Source organism: Zootoca vivipara, chromosome 2 (assembly GCF_965207765.1).
Source record: "Zootoca vivipara chromosome 2, rZooViv2.hap1.1, whole genome shotgun sequence".
NCBI lineage: Eukaryota > Metazoa > Chordata > Lepidosauria > Squamata > Lacertidae > Zootoca > Zootoca vivipara.
The window spans coordinates 54092137-54113386 of NC_142584.1; the positions used below are offsets into that span (position 1 = coordinate 54092137).

Here is a 21250-nt window from a genome sequence, read left to right on the forward strand (position 1 = left end):
GGCATAGGGAGTAGCTGGGGGGCACTCTAGGAGGCTGAGGCCGTCAAGGCCCACAGCCCAGCTCCCTAGCTGGCCAGGTGGGGCTCACTAGCTCTGGGAGGAGGTGTGTGATTCCTTAACTGCAGTAGGCTTGGGACAGGTGAGGCTCACTTGCCTCATCAAGCCCAGATGCTGCAATCAGCATGCAAAGTCACAAAGGCAGCAGAGCTGAGGTGCTGTGTCTGCTCAACTGCCCATGTTGAGGGACCTCAGTTTGGATTCTCCAGGATCTTTGTGGGACTGTGCTTTGGACTGTGGACATGTGGATTGACCCTGGACTGGGGCCTTGACACACTGGCTTGCCACCAGGTAGGTCAGGGGTTCAAGCTACAGAATTCCTGCTATAACCACCTGCTGCCTCTCTTTTTGGGCTGCTTGCTACACTGGGTCACTGCTATGCCGTCATCCAGCTTACTTTCACCCTATTTTCCGATACAGTTCTGCTCCCCCTTTCCCAGATTTCTGCCTTATTATTGATAACTGCTTATACCTGAGAATAATTGGCTGGCAATGGAGCAGATGGGTGGCACTCAATTTAGAGCAGCCTGTAAGAAGGGGAAGGCTACTTTTTGAGCAGGTTGCTGAGTTCTGCCAGAAATTCCTAGGTTAAGTGTCTGTGAAGCTTCCCTTCATTGTGTATAGCAGGCTTCCTCAACCTCGGCCCTCCAGATGTTTTGAGACTACAATTCCCATCATCCCTGACCACTGGTCCTGCTAGCTAGGGATCATGGGAGTTGTAGGCCAAAAACATCTGGAGGGCCGAGCTTGAGGAAGCCTGGTGTATAACCTTCCTGATCCCCTCCCCTTTGCTGGGCTGAGAGCAAGTGGCACTCGGCCACATCCATATTATGAGCTTTCAGGCTGTGGAACGGCATCTTTCATTCATATTACATGATCCCGATGCCTTGTGTAGGCTGGACCATAAGAGTAAATTAATAAATATTCATGGCAGTATATAATTTAACAGTCAAACAAGCAAAAGATCCAACCATTTGGTAAGCTGCACACACACACACACACACACACACACACACACACACACGACTGTGGGAGTTGGAGAGTAAAATAAGTATTTTCCAGCTGAGTTGGTGAGTAAAATTAGAAGACATACAATTTCATTTTAGGTTTTTTTTAATGCAGAGGAGCACATTACAGGCCATACACTCACCACAAGCAAAATAAGAGCAAATCCGCTGTACCTTCACCAAGGACTCTGTCCTCATTTCAACTCACGGATTGTGAAGGAATTATAAACAGCTCCCTTTCCAGCCAAGCAGAAGTTATGTTTTGTGTCCAGTGCCACTTCTCACATTTTCCCATTACATGGTGTGCTATTTACTGACTCTAAGATGATTTCATTGTGGGGAGTCTCCTTGATTTGAAAACCTGGGGGGGCTTCTGAAAGCCTGAGTGCAGATGTTCTTGTGAGTATAAGGCAGTTTTGTCTAGAAAAGTTGATGCCATGAAATATATCTGGGGCAGGGAATAAGTTTTATACGCTAAGCTTCTCAGAGTTGGATAATATAAGTGAATGAAAGACCTCTGCCTTAGCAATTAAGGCTGGTGATTATATGGGATAGGGATTAGGGGAGATGCCAAAAGGACTATGGATTGCAGTAGGAAGTCTGGAAAAATGATAAGGTGAAACTTATAGAATAAAATTTAGGGAAAGATGGTGCTTATACAGTAATCTGTTGTTCCCGTTGAGGGAATGACTCAATGGAAGCCATCCTTTGTAGTCTATTATGTACTGAAAACCTCTTTACTTACTTCCTATGAGGCCCATTTCAAGTGCCTTTCCTGTCTGGTAAACAAACTGCACCCTGTTCTTGCCAATATTCCTTTAGACAAGCTGATAGGCAAGCTTTAGCTTTCAACTGGAATTGCAAAAAATCCTGCAAATATTGTTTTATGTTTTACTATTTAAACTGCTAGGGGACCCAGGTGGCGCTGTGGGTTGAACCACTGAGCCTAGGGCTTGCTGATTAGAAGGTCGGCGGTTCGAATCCCTGTGACGGGGTGAGCTCCCGTTGCTTGGTCCCAGCTCCTGCCAACCTAGCAGTTTGAAAGCACGTCAAAGTGCAAGTAGATAAATAGGTACCGCTCTGGCGGGAAGGTAAACGGTGTTTCCATGTGCTGCTCTGGTTTGCCAGAAGTGGCTTTGTCATGCTGGCCAGATGACCTGGAAGCTATACGCCGGCTCCCTTAGCCAATAATGCGAGATGAGCGTACAACCCCAGAGTCGGTCACGACTGGACCTAATGGTCAGGGGTCCCTTTACCTTTACATTTATTTAAACTGCTAGTGCCAAATAGCTACCCCGTCAAAGGAAAGGAAAGATGTATTCAGCCTCTGCTTCATTGTTTTCCTCATTCTTTGACTTCCATTATGCTAAAGTGTCACAAATAAACTTTAAAGCCTCATTCACTTTCCAGAGCAATGAAGACCTGTCCGTTATCCTGGCACTCTGGCTCTTGCACTGAAAGAGGTTCCAAATCTGCACTCTCTTGTGCTCCACCTCCACTCTGTATCACCATCTATTAGCCTAATTTACCTCACAGGGTTGTTGTGGGGATTAACAATGCAGTGGGAGTTCCTTGGAGAAAAAAAAAGTGGGATGGAAAAGCAAGAAATATAAATGAATGAAAGAATGTAATTTGTTTCCTCAATTATATCTGAATATCCTGTCTGATGTCTACTATTAAAAGAGTGAAAATATGAGGGATGTTGTGACGGGTGAAAGAAGTTGCAGTTTGCTTACTTTGCAGAGGTGGAAGGCTAGTGTTTGGCAGTAGAATTATGAAATGTATGGATGGAGAAGCAAAATGCCCGATTCACTTTCTTGTCATTTATGAAATATCCCTGAAGTAGCACAATTGCACAATTGTTTCCTTATTCTTTTATTGTATGCAATGTACAGTTTTAATTCGAATCGAGCAGTACATAAATGTTTTGATATTATTATTATTCTTAATGTATTTAACCCAGGCTGTCTGAGCCTTTCAATCCACATCAGAGGACCCAGAGAAAGCTTCTACAATGACTTAAGGAAACAGTCATCAATGCCCTTAAAAAGAAAGATGCATAGGAAATAGCTGTACTCCTGAAGGGCAGGTTGAGTCACATACATCAACGACAAAGGAAAATTGTGGAGGCTGATTTATATTCCATACAACCCTACCAACCGCAATATAGGTTTGGTTTCAGTGGCTTCAGTGACCAAGGGGCTAATAACAAATGTCTCAAGGATCTTCAAGTTTTGATCTTCAAAAGAAATTCACATCTAGAGCCCCTCTCACAGTTCTGTGTTGGAATGCCTTCCATAGCATACATATTTGCACAAATTATCACTGAAAGAGAATGGAACAGGCACACACTTCTCCATATCATTTGGTTACTGAAATTAAACTTGGGTTTCAGCAACAACTCTTTGAGTTCACACTGAAGACTAAACCCCATAGCGTACTGAGAAGGAAAGGATATAACTCCCTGAGGGCAGGAAGGATATTTTGTTCACCTATGATCCTGTATAGGTAAAGTTAAGGTAAAGGGACTCCTGACCATTAGGTCCAGTCGTGGAGGACTTCATCTCACTTTATTGGCCGAGGGAGATGGCAATACAGCTTCCAGGTCATATGGCCAGCATGACTAAGCCGCTTCTGGCGAACCAGAGCAGCACATGGATACACCATTTACCTTCCCGCTGTAGCAGTACCTATTTATCTACAGGCACTTTGACGTGCTTTTGAACTGCTACATTGGCAGGAGCTGGGACCGAGGAACGGGAGCTCACCCCATCGCGGGGATTCGAACCGCTGACCTTCTGATCAGCAAGCCCTAGACTCAGTGGTTTAACCCACAGCGCCACCCATGATCCTGTCTAGATATAGTTAAAAGCTGTCAGCAAGATTAACCCCGATGGGTATCACTACTGTTTCCCACAAATAATAGAGAACACGTTAGTTAAGAATACATGAGGCATGTTTAAATATGGATTTATTCTTCTTTCGTAATAGAATCCAGGGGCAACCAAAGAAGCTGAATGATGGGAGATTTGGGGCAGGGAAGATAAAGTACTTCACACAGTGGATAGTTAAAACTAGGGAATTCACTACTGTAAGATAGGGAGGTGGCCAGCATCCCGGATGACTTTAAAAGGGGATTAAACAAATGAATGCAAGATAAAGCTGAATACAGTTTTAGGAGTGTGAGACTGGTGCGGCAGCACTGGGCACCACACTGCAGGGACACCGCAACGATGTTGTAGAATGGAGCAATGAGAGATGGGGGGTCACGAAATTTCAGCGTTGCACAGGGTGCCACTCAAATTGAAGAGCTCAGAGTCTTCCACTGATAGAGCTATCAGCGGCTAGTAGTCACGATGGCTATGAAGTGCCTCCAGGATCAGAGCCAGCTTGTCTCTGAAGGCCCGATGCTGGCAAACATCTGCATGAGAGAGCTAGTATTGTAGGCTTCATATGGGCATTTATCTGACCACCGTGGGTGGTAGGATGTTGGGTCAGGTAGGCCTCTAATTCACCTGGACTCTTTGTTGTTGTTGTTGTTGCTGCTCCTCCTCCTCCTCCTCCTGGGTTTCTGGCCTTAAAGGGTGCTTTGAAATCTCTGGCTGGTTTGAAATCACAGTAGCATGTCGGTATTATTAGAACTTCACAGAAGCGGTATTTCCCAGGGGAGTCATTTCCCCACCAACAACCTAGGCCAGGCATCCCCAAACTGTGGCCCTCCAGATGTTTTGGCCTACAACTCCCATGATCCCTGGTTAACAGGACCAGTGGTTGGGAAAGATGGGAACTGTAGTCCAAAACATCTGGCGGGCCGAAGTTTGGGGATGCCTGACCTAGGCTATCCATATGGGCATTCCTGTTTATGGATAGCTTCCTTAAATGTATACTTCAAAAGTGGGTGCAGATTATTGATATTGAAACATTATTCTAAGCACAGTAGTCGTGTGTGTCTCTGTGGTGGGGTGTAGTTGCTGCAACTTGGATGGGTTGTGTAGTTGCTCCAGTAGGAGCACAACTGCTAGTCCACTGGTCCTGCCCGTGCACCGACATGGCCCCAACTTTTCTCATATGGCTGAGGTAGCATTTAAATGATCCAACCAAGTCAGTGGGAGATAAGGACATGAGTCTACTTGAGCATGGAATCAATCCCTTGCTGATTTCCTTAGGAGACCCACACAGTTGTCCTCCACAGAAGCAGCTGGGCATTCTAATGTTTTCCTAGCCATGCAAGAACTACTCACAGAAACACATTTCAGGTTCATGCACAGCTTGGGTAATGCTTCAAGGACCCCACTCAGTGCATTTTGTTCCATAGTAGGGTGGGCAATAATATTGGACGCAACATTTTAGTGTGTTTATTTTTAAATGTGCATTTTTCTTCTTGAGGGAAATTCTAGGCAAGCACTAAAAATATCACAATGTTATCCTTGGGGGATTCCCCCCTTCTTCCTTCACTCTGATTTACAAATGTCCCTTTGTATTCCATTTGTGACCCTGTCTTCTATTTTTATGTAGTAGAAAGGAGGAGAGGGGAAACAAACATTAATTCTGTCTCTCATCAAATATGGCTTTTGGGGAGTGATTTCTGGTTGTTAGAGGAGAGCCAGCCAACTCCTGTGCTTAGATAAGTAATCTATCACTAGCCTTCCCATTCCTCCCTCCTGTGTCCCCTGCTCTTCTGATTCAGGCTCAAGGGCATAATATTTAAAAATGAAGAAATCTGATCTATTGCACTTTGTGAGCCTTTCCCATCTACATTGCATTGCCAGAATTGCTAATAACAATGCATTCAGTGACAAATTGGGCCATTTGAATTATAATGGCTAATAAATATTATTCCGTTGGCTCTTTCATGCAGCATGTGTGGCAAATTCACAGCAGCAGTTTTATTAGCTCTGAAGTGGGACTTCCCGAGGGAGAAAGCTGCATAGACAGGTTGTGTTGCCTAGTGGATAGGGTGCCATGGTTGGCCTCGGTCACAAAGCCTGGTATACGGCCTCAGAACATCATTATCTGCCAGTCTAGAACATCTGACAGGATTGTTGTAAGGATAAAATGAGTTACTTTAGTGTATGTCATTATGAACTCTTTGAAGAAAAGGAGGGATGCAAGTCTGATTATTATTAATAATAATTTGGGGGTTTGCATTTAGAATCCAATTACATAAACATAAAATTGTATAGGTTAGAGCACAAGAAAGTCCAGTGCACAGGCTGAAAAACACTTTAGATCAACAGTTTTTTGTGGATGAAGCAAAAGGGACTTGTGATAAAGAGTGGATCCTATCAATGCAGGTGAATGAGACATTTATCTTATTTAAACAGGACACTGGTACTCACATAAACATTTTATCTGAGAAGTTTTATACAATTCTGTTAATAAGGTCAAAACTGGGACCCACAAAAATAAAAGTTACAGATTATTCTGGAACAAATATCCTGCTATAGTGGAGATATGTTGGTAGTGTCAGGTACAAAATGCCACATATAAACTTTTGTTCCTTATTGTAGCCAAATGGAAACTAACCAACAGACATTTAAGGATGCTTGGCCTGCAGGGGATGTTTCGTTAGCCTGCTTGAAAAATCTCAAAAGTCTGTTCCCCAGTCTTCCAAGGAGTATTTTCTCTCTCTCTCTCTCTCTCTCTCTCTCTCTCTCTCTCTCTCTCTCTCTCTCTCTCTCTCTCTCTCTCTCTCTCTCTCTCTCTCTCTCTCTCTCTCTCCCAATCCCTCTCTGCCTCTCCTTTTGCTTTGCTGCTCCCTTGTCAGGAGGTGCTTCAGAACTGCAGAAATTCATCTGAAAGTAGAAAATAATTTTTAGCAAACCCTCTGGTTTGACCAGGCAAGAACTTGATCTGTGCTTTCCTAACATCTCTTTCTAAATACTTGGAGCATGGACAACTGGTTAGGCAAGTGGGTGAAATAGAAACCAGAACTAGCAAAATAGTCAACTCCAGAGTTCTCATTCAAGGTTTGCTGGAGGCAGTATGCAGCTCTGAATGCCAGTACTGGGAATCTCAAGTGGGGAGAGCGCGGTTGTGCTCATGTGAGCTGCTTTGAAAGCTTCCCTTAGGCATTTGGTTGGCCAGTGAGAACAACTAGATGGGCCTTTAGCATGATCTTTCAAGGCTCTTCTGTTTTTTATTATTATTATTAAAGGACTCAAGAAGATAAAGCGGGTAATACAAATAGGTTGCATCAAAATAAAAAATAAGAACCAGTCATTTCCTTACACTTGGCATGTCGTCTAAAGTTAGTTCCAGTTACTTACATGCTATAATGTAGCCACTGGTGGAGGAAGAGGAGTGTGGGGGGAGCGCACCTGGCAGCGCGATCCTGGTGGGGTTTCATTGTGGCTGCCACCCCACCCCTGATGGGCGCCACGCTCCTGCAGGAGGCACGCCACACACCCCAGGATGTGTGCCATGCCCCTGTGGATGGCGTGCCATGCCCCCAGAATGTGACCCTGTCCCTGAGGCCGGCGTGCCCCGCCCCCGCCTGCTCTCTGCCCTCCCTGGTGCCAAGCATGAAGCTCCGTCACTGAATGTAGCATCCATCCCCATGCTGACAGCATGCATTTTCTCCTGGGAAGGAACAAGCAGAGCTATTCTAGGCAAAATGAAGTCATGTTCAAAGTCTCCATGTTTACGTTTTGTTCTAAGAGGGTCCATAACAGATACAGGGGAAGTAAGGGGTGGCTCAGAGAAGATCCTGGGCATTCCAGGTTCCAAATTTATGGCTGGGTGGCAATATGTAGCACATGGTTTAGCTCATGGAAGTAACTTAAAGAGGTCTCCTTGAAGGACTCCCTTGTCTGCCTGCTAGATGGATTAACCCAACCAAAACGGTCAAAGGCCTGGAAACGATGCCTTGTGAGGAACGGCTTAGGGAGCTGGGTATGTTTAGCCTGGAGAAGAGAAGGTTAAGGGGTGATATGATAGCCATGTTCAAATATATGAAAGGATGTCATATGGAGGAGGGAGAAAGATTGTTTTCTGCTGCTCCAGAGAAGCGGACACGGAGCAATGGATTCAAACTTCAAGAAAGAAGATTCCACCTAAACATTAGGAAGAACTTCCTGACAGTAAGAGCTGTTCGGCAGTGGAATTTGCTGCCAAGGAGTGTGGTGGAGTCTCCTTCTTTGGCGATCTTTAAGCGGAGGCTTGACAGCCATATGTCAAGAATGCTTGCTCAGTACATAACAATGGTGTTTCCTGCTTGGCAGGGGGTTGGACTGGATGGCCCTTGTGGTCTCTTCCAACTCTATGATTCTATGATTCTAACCCAGGGAAACCCCTAATATGTGAATTTATGCAAGTCTTAGGCTGAGAACATACAAATTATTTATGTAGCCACCCCATAATGTGAGTCAGCCACATTACATCCAATGCCGGTAGATGTAATGCTTCTTACCAAATAAAAAGAGGGCGCTAGCTTTGGATTCTGTTCAAAACTCTTGTAAATCATGCCTATCTTTTAATGGCTGGTAAATCTTAGCAGCCATCCGTGAGGCTAATAATTGATGAAGAGGGTAATTATCCTGAAGGCAAGTAATCAGAATGTACCATACTTTGGGGGATTATAAACTAATTTGTGGCAATTTTCCCATACTGTCTTTGTAAATATGGAGGTCATACTTTTAACGGAATGCACAGTACCCTGGGGCTTTGAAACTATGACCTATTTGTCCCATGTAATTGCAACAGTGGAAGTATTACTTGTCTGAAGTGTTTGTGTTAGCATAAGAAGAAATGGGACACTTGCCATCGTCTCACTGCCCAATATTTTAAGAATTGCAGGCTTCCTAGTTCCTTAAAGTATGCTCAGCCTAACTCGCAAGGACAACTGGCAAGTCTGTCCTTGAGTTCACCTCACACACTGTAAATTAAAGTCGTGGTCAGGAGGAATCCTTGCCGTTACTTTTCATTTTCATAACTCTGTCGGCCGCCGTGACTGGAGCCACTTGAATTTCCCATGGGCTTTTCCCTGATGCTATTTCTAGGCTTGTGTTTCATGGCAAACTAATGGACACATTCATGCCCAGGATGAAGAGTGAGTCCTCCTGGGCCAATGGCAATAAACCTTCAGGACGTTGCTTTGGCAAGCAGTCAAGTGCAGCCCCATTAAAGTGCAAACGAGAGCTCTCAAATTAACCTGGCATCTGCTAGCACAGAGTCTGAGCCTCAAGCACCAGATCTTGCAGAAAGGGCTACGTGGCAACAGCACAGACCTGGGGCTATAGAGTTATGGGGAGTCCTGTCTTTAGGTAACACACCACACATACACTCCCGGGCAAGTACTATACTGCAAACCTGAGCTACTGCCCCAGCTCTTCAGGGTACTTTATAGCGTAAGCAAAAAAAGTAATGGTACCTGCCACAGCCTGCCCCCAAGAAGGTTCCAATTTGCAGTTCAACACTGAGAGAAGTGCTGAACCAAACTGGGAGGTTTCTGAAATGTCTGTGTATCTAGAAAGTGGCTTCCTCACCCATGTTTGGTGATAGGGAGGCACTTGAAAGCCAAGAACATGCCATTTGGGAGTTGGAAATCTAAGTCATTTGTGCCCAGCAACAGGACTTTAAAAGGCTCTTTTAATGTGCACCAGTGTCTTTTAATTCTTCAGCTGTTATTAAAGCCAGCCATTTATGCACATTACTGCATGGGTGTTGGTTTTTTAAGAGAACCTTTTAATATTCATCAGCACGTGGACTCAATTCACAGCTTGGTGCTGAAAAAAAAATGTGGACAATGTGGACAATGTAAAAAAAAATCTATGACACCAATGCAGCAATATAACAAGGGAATAATGGTAGCAAACAGGAGCAAGAATGACAGACTAGCTGAAGGCAGGTGTGCTGCTGTGGTGGTGGTGGTGGTGGGTCTCTTTGCACCCTTCAAAACAGCAAATTTTTGCACTGAGAATAGAATATTAGAAAAATTCAGTCGACCGCTACAAGAACAGAGGGAAGCAATAGATGAATCCAAGCAGTTTTATGTATTTAGACATCATTGAAGAGGGGTCAGCACCTCCAGGAGTTAAGGTATTCATAGTGGAACACATTTTCCTTTGTGGCTAAAACTGGAATGTGCTAGTACAGCTACCATATAGTGATTTATTGAATTAACGTGCACCACGCTATGTGCTATGTATGCTGCTGAGGGTCAGAAAGCAATGCAATGGTTGGTAGTCATACATAAATTCAGAAGCTGCATTTGAACTGAGCTTAAGCAGGTTTGAAATTGGAAATGTTGCTCAAGCGTCCTTCCCTGAGTGAAATAATCAAGCATTATCCACACATGGCTATATTTCAGACCTTAAGGGCTAGCTACTTGGATTTATAAAAATAAAACCGAGATTCTTGAGGTGCTGAATTATTCATCCAGTATTAATTGCTATATTTGCAGATTGTAGTTGAGGACTATGTGTTTCAAATTATGCCAGTTAAGCTTTTGGGGATGGAAACAGGTGCATCTATAGAAGGTAGCATCACTCCTTGCAGTCTATATGCACCTACGGTACATTTTTAGCTGGTTCCATTTGTACAGGTATAGTTACCAATTATGTTTGCAGCTTAGGCCTGCAGTTATGTACTGATGCCTTGAATAGCATTGAACCAAAGGACCAGAAATCCAGCTGTTATGCAGCTCTTTCACATGACATATTGGAGAACCACAGAATTTCTAAGGATGGGCATCTCAACAGGCAATAGACACAAAGCAGGAGATTACTCAGCAATATTATGCCTACATGACAGGCAAATGCCTGATTGCAAGTGCTTTATACTGGGATGCCAATCTCACTGCTGCTCCACTGCTGCAATTCAGTTATGCTAATATATGAAGGCACTTGAGAGAATGGTTGGATTTTCAAAAAACCACCCCAGTGGATGCTTATCCTTTAATACAAGCTGGGGGCCTCGTGCCATAATTTGACTTCGAGTTCCTGGGAAAAAAGCTTGGAACACAGCTGCCTTTCGAACAAATCAGGAAGCGTGCCTGTAACAATTCAGGAGAAATTCATTTGACTTGCATTTCTTGAAATGCCAGAGCTCTAAGGGGAAAGGGCATTTAAATTTGTGCTAACCTTTCAAAGCTCTGGAAGGGCTTGTTTGGCTAAGGCTAAGTGCACTTTGTTTTGCTCGCCAAGCACAGGCCAGTTTCCTGTCTGTCATTTTGTATTGACTGACTTTATCTGACTGTCTGACAAGTGTCAAAGACACCATGCAATGCAGAGGGCTCTGCGCTGAAGTACTTAATTAAACAAGCCTTGAAGAAAATGCAAGGCTGTTTGAAGGTGATTCTCCACCCCCCTTAGGCTATGTTGGTACCAGCTGTTTTCCCCAAGATATCGCCCAAGGTGTATAGGAAGCAGATGGTTCAGTCAGCACCTTATTCTGTATCATGTCCCTGCTTTTTAAGAAGCCACTTCTGGGTGAGTCAGTATCTCAGTAAAGAGATACTTCTTCCATAGAGCACTGTTCCTTCCTTCCCCACCCTTGCCTGGCAGATGTGTAAAAGCAATTCACAGTGTGCAAATAGTGCAAACGTCCATTCCTTAAATAAGTGGCATCTGTATAGAACTTCCTTATCCCTATCCAACATGACATCTCTGCATAGTTACTCATGTTTTGGAGCATAACTTTAATCACTCAGAAAGGATGGCCTGGATGTGAGATATAGGCCTCCCATTCTCTGTAATGGCTCATTGCACTGTCTGAATGCATACCAGAGGTGATGGTGGAACAAAGCTCTATAGAGTTCTGGGGGATATGTGCAAGGGTGTTGGCCACCCCCCCCAATACAGTTTATCTCTAAATTGCACCATAGCATGCTTCATCTTGACTGCTGCAAAGCATGCAACATGATAAATGTTTAAATTGAATTCTGGCCTTGCCTTTTCAGTCAATTTATTATTTTAAAAATCACCCATTGTAATACTGTATGGATAATTAGTTTGCATTGTCCTTTATTTCATCTAAGCAGTGCGTAAGCATTACATTGGATCTCAGGGACTTGATCCTTATCTTAAATGGGTTACTTTGTTCATTGATTTCAGTGTCCATCAAATGGAACTCTCAAGTGATACACGAGCATGTTAGGGTAAGTAATTACATGCTAGTTCAATTTAAATTACTTTCACTTAATCACTGTGACTATTAATTTCTTGGCGAAGAAATAAATATGAAGTGGTACTTTGCATGTTGTGTGGCAGACCAAATGAATTAAATCAGAAAATGCAACCAAATGAGATTTAATATGTTTGAGGGGGAAAAAAGTTTAAAGGAGACAAACATGTTTTACACCTTTTGTGGTACAGATAAATTTGTGATCTTAGTGTGTATAAGGAAAAATGATGCTCAAATGTGCAGCACTTTTTCATATTGGATCAAACATCATTGGAACTGTTCACATGTGATGCATCTATATTAAATATCATCTTCTAAGTAGGACCAAGCCATTAGGATATTTAGAAAACACATCAACAGACCTTGGGGGCAGAAGAGGAAAGTCATAGGAGCATCTTTGGAAGGTCAAAGTTTGGAGTTAACTCTAGTCCAATGTGTTAAGATAAACAAAAAACAGTGAAGCCTATTACACATCCTTCACACCTTAATTTCAAGAATATTTACCTGAACAGATATTTACAAGCATTTTAAAATATTTTTTTTATATAAAAGTAACATTTTTGCTATATCTATTCCACAAAGGTCTTCATTTATGGGAAACTTACCATATCCAGAGTAAAATATTCAAGAAATCATACAAAAGGGACAGTAGAGCAGGGCCCAGATCCAGCAAAACACCTTCCAGAAGAGATGCAATGTATGGATACAATTTTGTTTTACCGTTAATGACCACTGCATATTTCTAAATGGAGGCTACATCCAATATTAGGTATCTGGGTTCTAACCTCCTATGGCTCATAGGGAAAATTATGTAGGCTTTAGCAAATAAAAAAAAATGTATATCTTAGCACTGATCAAACTGGGAGGAGGAGGGCTAGAAGAGACACAGCCCCCCACCTACTCCTTTTAAGAGCGCTCTATATGTGCTGGAACCCTACTTTCTCTGCTATAAGGTTAAGCAGTGGGTTTCTGGCTAACGTCAAGAATTCTGTGCTTTTTTACTTCATTTGATCTCATTCTTCAGCATTCAAAGCAACCAGAATGATTTGACTTAACCTACTGTATATCTTAGGGACGCAGGTGGCGCTGTGGGTTAAACCACTGAGCCTAGGGCTTGCTGATCAGAAGGTCGGCAGTTCGAATCCCCGCGACGGGGTGAGCTCCCGTTGCTCGGTCCCAGCTCCTACCAACCTAGCAGTTTGAAAGCACGTCAAAGTGCAAGTAGATAAATAGGTACCGCTCCAGCAGGAAGGTAAACGGCATTTCCTTGTGCTGCTCTGGTTCACCAGAAGCGGCTTTGTCATGCTGGCCACATGACCTGGAAGTTGTACGCCGGCTCCCTCGGCCAATAACGCGAGATGAGCACCGCAACCCCAGAGTCAGTCACGACTGGACCTAATGGTCAGGGGTCCCTTTACCTTTACCTTTACTGTATATCTAGGCTACAGACCTTGGTTGATTGTTAAGCTATACTAGCTTAAAGCTAAGAGCCAAAGATTCGTGAGGCCACTGAGAATTCTTGGTTAGCAATCCCCTAGCATTCCCATATACATCTACAGTATCCATGGTACCTGACGGAAATTCATGAGCACTAAATGGTCTTCACTTGTAGAGCAGGCGCAGTCTTAATTAAAATGTCTGGTAAAGTAGGCATAGACATGGAAATCACTTGGGAAAAGAATAACCAAAGTAGAAATGTTCATAGTTCAAAAGCCTAATGTCAGATTAATCCTAATTCATCTTAGTTGTAACCACAGTGAGGTTCAGATGATGCCCCAAATAAGGAATGTGTGATCCTGCCCTTCACTTCCCTTGCTCCTACTATCCATGCTGTTCTGCCATCCACCTATTCAGCACATGTGAGAAGGGGCTCTATGTGTATATCAACATATGTATAAAGGTCCCTGTTAGAAAGACAAACCTGATTGATCCAGGATCTCCATTTGCATTGGGGACCTCTATGATTGTATGTAGTTGTGTGCATGGGGTCTTGCCTAGTCCTTAGGTACACCAAATGTGTTGCTGGTTGGGCGTGTGGCCACTAGGAATGCTGTAGCGGAGGGGAGGAGGCTAACCCAGGCAAAGGCAAACTCTGGCCCTCCAGGTGTTTGGGACTACAATTCCCATCATCCCTGACCACTGGTCCTGTTAGCTAGGGATGATGGGAATTGTAACCCCAAACATTTGGAGGGTCGGAGTTTGCTTATGCCTAGGTTAACCTGTATAGCCCTACAAGCCTGTCATGCATTATTTGAATCCCTGCCTCCATATTAAAATGGAGAACTAGTACTCTAAAGAACACCATACGTATTCAGTAATGCCTTTATAATCCCATGCCAAACTCAGATCTCTTCTCTTTTTTCTGCGACACCCCCCTCCCCAAGTAGGATGATGCAACAAACATTGCCATTGCAAAAAGTTATTTTTTAAATCAACTTGAAAATACCTTTTAAAAATCATTGGATAAGGATTCATATTTTCACTTCCGATTGCTTGGACTACCCTGGGATTGGGTACTGTATTATATATCCAACTACATTTTATAACCATCTTCTCTGTTTCCCAACTATGATTAGTTGCAGTGTCCAATGTAGCATATATTTTACATCTCTTTATACATATATTTTACATCTCTTTATGGCAAATCCGCTTACAGTTCTCAGTGTCTGCTATTGCATTGTTGGATATATTTTAATTGGTTTTAGATTTTTATTTTTATTTTGGGAGGGGGAGCAGCATAACTGAATGATAATTGACTATAAATGAGAACACCATGAATGGGAGAAGAAAATGAACAGCAGCAGCAATTTTTTTTTTAAAAAAACCCTTTTTTGCAGGCTCTTGGATGACAGATGTAAATTAAGTGTCTGATTTATATAAAAGCTAAAGGTTTTCTGCACAAAAATAGGCCACTGGAAAGGGTACTTTTCAAGAGATAGCTATTGTTTTCATGAAGAACCCAATTACTTCGAGTAATGGTAAATTTTTAATGAAGGGGAAGAAATTATTTCTGGAAACGTTTCTCTCTGCACTGGGAACAACACTGCTTATTTTCCTGCCTGCTGAAATAGCACACTTGCACACTTAGCAATGGTAGCTGCTGCTTAAAAATAAAAACAGATAAAGCTTTCTTTCCTGATTACATAGAAGATAATTGCATATTTGCCCATATGTTTTTTTAGCTTTCAAATATGCCCCGCCTCCTTTATTTAGAAACGCCTCATACAAAATTGAAAAATGTTCTCCTTAGGACTGAAGAGGAGAAATGTTCCTCACCCATATCAATTTTAGGTGCTTGCTGTGAGACAGAGAAATATTACCTGGCAGTATAGAACTCTATCCTGTTTGGTCTCAGAAAGGCGTTGGGTTATCCTTCCTGAATTATGTTTCCCCGTAAAGAAACAGTGTATTTTTCTCTCCAATCTCTTTGCATTCTAAATACTACTTTCAGTGACAATGTGCTCTCACACCCTCCCCTCAGTCCTTAATTTTAACCTCTTACCTCTTTCCTCTGATGTTAAAGGTGATGTTTTCCATGGAGGCCTGCAGCTATTGGAGGGCATGTAGGGGTATTGCGACCCTATCTGCATTTTGAAGCAATGTAAATAAAAATATTGACCAGATATTGACCAGAACTTACCTTCTTAGTCCGATTATTTTTAAAGGTAAGTGGATTTTTTTTACCTGTTCGAATATTTAAATTTCCTGACTTGATAATATTTGTCGTACTGAACAATCATATAAATAGCATTTTAATTTTTAAAAAAAGCTTTAAAAAGGATTTTTTGACTGAGATTGCATTTTCAACAAAGTACATAAACGCCTAAAGTTCTCTAGTGTGCCCATCCATGTGAAAATGTCTAAGCTACAGGCCTGACTTCATGCCACATGGCACACACTACAGGCAATGTTATGTTGGACCAATAGAATGAATACTGATGGAACTTAAGGAGTCATCAGCCTTTCAACGCAAAAGTGTTGTTGTACAGAATCACAAAGGAATGTGGCTTATACAATCTCAGTTTTGAGAAATCATTCCTTTTCCTAGTATATGTTCCGTAACTCAAGCTGTCATGTCCGACTTCCACACAAATTCCCAGCGTAACCAATTCCTATTAGCAGAGCATACCTTATATTATAAACCTTGCAAATAGGCCAGTGTTGCACCATGAAGCTTATACAGTTTTTTCCTCAGTGTAAAAATATACAATGCTACTGCATATATATATTTTTTGCAGTTAAAGGTTCAATCAGTCCATTGTTTTATGGCAGTTCTGTTCCTTTTGTCTTTTCATACATCTCCAACCCAAACCACTGTGTTGCCTCTCTTGATACCCGAAACCTCGCAGCGTAATGTGTTTTGTCTCCCGTTAATTATAAATAGTGACTCCTTTGCTGGTGTTATAAGGTATTGTCCAAATAATCCACTGTCTTGGATAATTCTGTTGTAGTTACTCCAGGGCCAGTCTTTGGATTTGATAGGGTCCTTTAAATTCTTCAATATGTCCATTTTCCCTGTTGACAACTCTACAAAAAGCACATCTGTTTGCAAATGTGAAGTAGCGTATATATAATACTGATTGCCTTCGGTGAAAGAGGACTGAAATGTCAGATCGGATATGTGCATGGTGGTTTGTAAGTCATAAATCAACTTGATTTCCCCTTGGATTGTTATTGTCTGGACTCTGATCCTCCCGCTCTGTTCATCTGCGCTGACCAAATAGCGTCCATCAGGGGAGATGTAGGGAGTACCTGATATGTCGCTGTTGGGGCCAATAACAGAATCTGTAACACTGTCAATTATAAGCTGTGGAGTTATTGGTAGTGACATGTTTGTTTTGCACTGGACGAAGAAGTAGCCACCCAGATGTGTATAGGCCATGGCTAGGGGCAAACAGCTGTAGTTCTTGAAGCTGATTGTCTTGATGTGAGCCACAGTTTCCAGATCAATTTTGTGAACTGCAGACTTAGACTTGTTAAAGATGAAACCAAATCTGGAATGGGGGGGAAAAGACAAAGCAACATATAACCAAACAGATGCCACAAGATGTTTTGAAACCTTTGTGTCACTTGGCCCAAGGGCAGAAATGTTGTCTTGTTAAGTCTTATAGCAACCCTAGGAGGTAGGCCACTATTACGCTGTCATCAATTGTATGTATTTATTTATTTGAAATGTTTATTATTTAATAAACAATAACAGAACCGAATGGAGAATGGACACACCTAATAAATAAAGGAGAAGTAGTGACCTTATGACATTAATGTTCTGGAAATGAAAAGGTTTTCAGAGCTCACCAAAATCTCCCAGGCTAGCTGTAAGACGTACTGAAACAACTTACCCAAACAGTATCTGTGGAATGCTTTGTGCACTTTAAAATGAAATATTGAGGAAGTCAGTTAGACAGAGACACATTTTGTTGTTTAGGGCCACAAAGCAAGTTCATGGCTAAGCTGTGATTTCAACCAGGGGTTCCCAGCTCATCATGTGACTCATGTTAACTACTATGCTATAGCACACACAGGTAGACAAGGAAGGGGACATATTAAAACTAAAATCCCATGCTAACAGGTCCTGTGCCTTTGAAAGAGAGGGTTGGATCCAGGAAAGAGGATCCAATTCTCACACAATGGGGTTTTCTTGATTTCTCTCCCCTGCAGATGTCTGCTTCTCCCAAAAGCTGATCCTGGTTGAGGAAGCATCATACGATGGAACAGGATGAAATGAACAGGGTGGAGCAAAAAGAGACAAGATGAAAGAGTCTTAGACTGCTGTAGACGGAAGTGGGAGAGGATCCTTGGAGGAAGAACAGGGACCTTCAGCTACTTCATTGGGGTAAGCACTAGGCCTGTGCTGTTTTGGTTTCTTTGAATAAATAGTTCACTGACACTGGCTGTTTTATTGCTGGCCTGCCCCTGACAAGGGGGCTACAATTTGAATATATTACATGAACACCAACCTAAGTCCTCAAGAATATATAGCATAGAAAAGTGTTATTTCAAGCCATGAAGGAGATGAGGAAATCATGGAAACAAAATGTTAATGTCCTATAGACATACTTGATATGATGTAGTGGATTTTTCTTTGCATAGATTATAGAATTCTCTTGCACCCATTGAAAGTAGTGTGTTAAGACTTCCCTATCATGCCTTATAGGAAAGTACAGTAGTTAAAAAGAGAGTAAGGTTGGAAAGGAGTGGAAGAAAATGTTAAGCCCTTGTGAGTATTTCTCAAAGGAAAACAATAGAAAATCTGTTCATTTCACCTGTGTTCCACACACATGTGGCTTATCTGCCTAAAATACTAGCACATAATGTTTCTTGAGGTCATGCTTTGGAACAATTGTTACACAACTGAACTGCCAGCATTCCATTGTGTGAAAAACATACTTCAAACCTGTGTTTTCACCTATAAAACACAGCTGTCTCCATGTAATAGGCTTATATCTCTCTACTTTTTTTTTTTAGGTGAAAGCATCACTGAAGTGTCCAGCCATGGCAATTTACTCCTGAAGAGTAAGCCTACATAGTGTATGATCACACATGAACACTTCTGGGATTTAGTGTTTCATTCAGTTGCTATACTTACATCCATCAAAACTTGCTGTGTGGGGTGGATGAAATACTAGCAGAGAAAATGAAATGGACAGGCGACTGGAGAGTAATAAGGTGACACCTGCAGCTTTTTTGAATTAAGCCACTTGAAGACTTTAAACAAAACCTTTCAAAAACATTATTAGAACATTTAGATTGCAAATGCAATTCTGTACAGCAAACCAGTAGCATGGTATACTTACTAATACCCATTTGTGTATATGAGGACCACTGGTATAATAGAACAGTTAAATGTTTCAAATAAAGAGAAAAATGCTTTTCTGCACTGAAACACATAGCAATGAATTGCACTGGGCTAACATGATGCTGCTTGACAAACCACAGGCATTCCTAGCATCCGGACGCTACACAACCAACAGGTTGCATAAAAGCTGCAGAGTCACAAAGCTATGTCAGCACAACATTTGCAAAGGCTCTCAGCTAGGGAGAGCAAAGAGTTGCCTGCATTTTATAATTTCTGTATTTTATATAATTTCTGTATTTTAATATTTTGTTGGAAGCCGCCCAGAGTGGCTGGGGGAACCTGGCCAGATGGGCGGGGTATAAATAATAAATTATTATTGCCACTGAAAATTTGCATAACCCAGAACTTAGTTTATTGAAAAGTTTTCCATACTGCCCTTCAGTTCAAAATTTGTGGTTTACAGGAATTAATGAAAACCTAGCAAAAACACACATAGGCTTTGCTAAAATACAGTTACAGCAGGGAGATGGGAATATATCCAAAGTTAAAAGCACAGGGGAAAATAAATAGGGCTTTTTTGCGTACATCCCATCTTTCTTATTTCCTGTGTTTTTTCTTGTCTCTTGTGCAACCCATACAGCACATAGGTGACAATTATTCACCATTTATCAAGTTTGTGTGAATAAGACAATTACTTACAAAGTGCCTTGAAAACTTATAAGTTATCTAAAATAAAGTGAACTTGCAACGTCAACTAAGTTCTTATAACTTCTTGACTCAATTTTTGTTTTTTCTTGTTTTTTTAGGCAAGTTCAAGAAGAAGGTAGGTAAGTTCAACAATGTTCCCGGTAGCTGTAAAGTGCAGATGGAAGTCAGGGTGCCAGAATTCTATCCCCATTTCACCCTAGCAGTCCATAAAGTTGAAGAGCTGCTATTTCACCCCCGACAGGGCCAATTTATTGGGGTTGGAGGATCGCCCACTCCCTGAGCACAGTTTTCTGGGCTTCTTCAGTAGTCTTGAGTCATTAATGTATCTATTAGTGCTAAATGTAGTTATAGAAACAATTTCTTGGCTTAAGCATAAAGAACTGAATAGCTTAGCTACTGAGACTACTGAGGAAGCCCAGAAAACTGCTCAGGGAGTGGGCTATCTGCCAACCCCAATAAATTGGCTCTATCGGGGGTGAAATAGCAGCTCTTCAACCTTATGGACTGCTAGGGCGAAATGGGGATAGAACGCTGGCACCCTGTCCAGGGGCGTAGCAAGGGGGGTACGTTGGGGGCGGGCCACCCCGGGTGCCAACCTGGAGGGGGGAGACACTCGGCGTGCCCCCCACGACTCCCAAGATGAGCCCCGCCACCAAGTAAAAAGCCTCGCTCCGTGGCTTGCTCGCTCATGGCATGCGCTTTGCTTCTTCCTGCTCAGGCAGAGGTGAGGGGCGTCCCTCGCCCGAGCAGGAAAGTGAGCAAGCTGCGGAGCAAGGCTTTTTACTGGGCGGCAGGGCAACGGCACCTCCCAAGCCACCCAGTAAAAAACCTTGCTCCGTGGCCTGCTTGCGGTTTGCCACCGCTCCAGTGCCGTACGGACAGTACTAGGATCCGCTGCTCGCAGCTGGCACCCTTCTAGATAGTGCACATGCGCAGCGTCACTACATAGCAACACGTGTCGTACATAGCAACGCTGCACATGTGTGCTACCTAGCAATGCGCTGCCCCCAGGTGCACGTCAGGTTTGCCGCTCCGGGTGCCGGAGTGGCTTCCTACGCCAGTGACCCTGTCTTCCCTGTCTTCCACCTGCACTTCACAGCTATCAGGAACATCGTTGAACTTACCTACCTTCTTCTTGAACTTACCTAAAAAACAAGGAAAAAACCAAAAATTGAGTCAAAAAGTTGTAAGAACTTAGTAAAATCTGACATTGCAAGTTCACTTAATTTTAATAAAGTTCACTTTATTTTAGATAGCTTATACATTTTCATGGCACTTTGCAAGTAGTTGTCTTATTCACACAAACTTGATAAATGGTGAAAAATTGTTTTTGAACAAGAATATTAATTGTGTGAATAATTGTCGCCTATGTGCTGTACGGGTTGCACAGTCATTATTAACAGCATAGGTTCTATTTCTTCAGCGTTTCTTGTCTCTTAGCTATATTATGGAACCATTTGGAGCAGGTCTTCATGGTTTATATTTTCTAGTGTGGTGGAGCTTTCAGCGACTGCCATGAAAGCAAAACAAGTAATTATCATGATTGATAATAATTTCA

General features: G+C 42.4%; 1 long non-coding RNA gene across 1 annotated transcript in view; it reads left to right on the forward strand.

Annotated features, from left to right (window-relative positions):
* Nucleotides 1–19058, forward strand: part of LOC118081529 (uncharacterized) — an 88004-nt gene extending 68946 nt beyond the window's left edge. Inside the window, exons 5-8 of the long non-coding RNA XR_004692084.3 lie at nucleotides 12119–12162; nucleotides 15712–15853; nucleotides 17847–18021; nucleotides 18654–19058. This is a non-coding gene — a long non-coding RNA (uncharacterized LOC118081529). The remainder of the gene's footprint in view (nucleotides 1–12118; nucleotides 12163–15711; nucleotides 15854–17846; nucleotides 18022–18653) is intronic.
* The last annotated feature ends 2192 nt before the right edge of the window (nucleotides 19059–21250 follow it).